The sequence below is a fragment of the Echinococcus granulosus genome, assembly GCF_000524195.1.
Source record: "Echinococcus granulosus chromosome Unknown EG_S00003, whole genome shotgun sequence".
Lineage (NCBI taxonomy): Eukaryota > Metazoa > Platyhelminthes > Cestoda > Cyclophyllidea > Taeniidae > Echinococcus > Echinococcus granulosus.
The window spans coordinates 645,699-646,844 of record NW_020170383.1 but is presented as its reverse complement, the minus strand read 5'-3'; the positions used below and the strand labels follow the sequence as shown (position 1 = coordinate 646,844).

Genomic DNA, 1,146 nt, shown 5'->3' with positions numbered 1-1,146 from the left:
CCCACGTAAGCCGCCGATGCTATTGTTAATTTTGTTGTAACATATTTTCCCAAGTCAGATTGACGTCATTAATGTTCATACTTGCATGCAAGATTTGTAGTGTAGCATGCATTTGGTTGCAGTTGTAGACTTGTTGAAGCAAAAGGCCTGATATAATAAAATCTACTGCAGCGTTAACGATTTCAGTGGTTAGTGTAAATTAAGGGGTATATCGGTTCCAACGGCTGATTGACAGATCAACTGGTAATACCTACTATTGCATATCTGATGAGGGGTAAGGACAAATGGACCCGTTTGATTTCTCTTACGAGGTGGGATTATGTTGTCAGCATTCAGAAGGTGAACGAAGTACATATTTAAGCAAAACAAGTTGCGTCAGTGGTGTCGCCGTTATCACATAGCTGACAGTGAAATGGTGGAGAAGTTGGAGGGCTTTTTAACAAACCGTGTCATGCTTGACATTTCTTAGGGTAATAGGGGCAGACGCCTCCTTACCCACTTCCCCTCCCCCACATTAGCTCTGTGAAAGCGAATTTCCTCTACTTCCGTTCCTTTTGTTTCAATTCCTTACAGCTATCAGAACGAACATGGTAAGTTTCGTGGCGGTAGTATGCACAGCCGAAACTACTCGTGTCCACTTTTTCATGCGAGAGTAGTGGAGATAAATTTTTTGTTGCAGCTATTCATGAAATCCACTTTCCTAATGGAACTAGTGTCTCAGATTTGCCTTTGGCTAGTTCCGAAAAAAGCCACTGTACCACATTGTGGATGTTGACGGGTTTGGGCAATGCTGATGATAATGGAATTTTATTTCTCTTCATAAACTAATGCCATGTATTACCTTTAATTTAAGTGGGTTGGTAGACTGAGGTGTGTATGACTACATATTGTGCTCCTTTTTTTCAAAATGGCCTCAATTTATCGGCAGTTTTTTTGTACAGGTTCAGCACCTCCCACTCGGCGCGTTTTGTAAGTCCAGAGACGGTACTGGGGATTGTATTGGTTATACATTTTAACAGGAAGTCCTGCTGTGGGATTGGGTAAAAGCGGTGGGCCAGGCCTTAGGTAGAAATGACTTAGGTGGAGATAGGTGAAAATGGACGAAGGGATTAGAGAGCAGTTTGCATGAATTGTTAAAACCCATTG

The 1,146-nt window shown here is 42.0% G+C and overlaps 1 protein-coding gene across 1 annotated transcript in view; it reads left to right on the top strand.

Moving 5' to 3' along the window:
• EGR_00761 (E3 ubiquitin-protein ligase CBL-B) overlaps window positions 1-1,146 on the top strand; it is a gene marked incomplete at both ends in the record, with an annotated part of 6,382 nt that overhangs the window by 4,583 nt on the left and 653 nt on the right. The gene's annotated exons all lie outside the window — the stretch shown is intronic.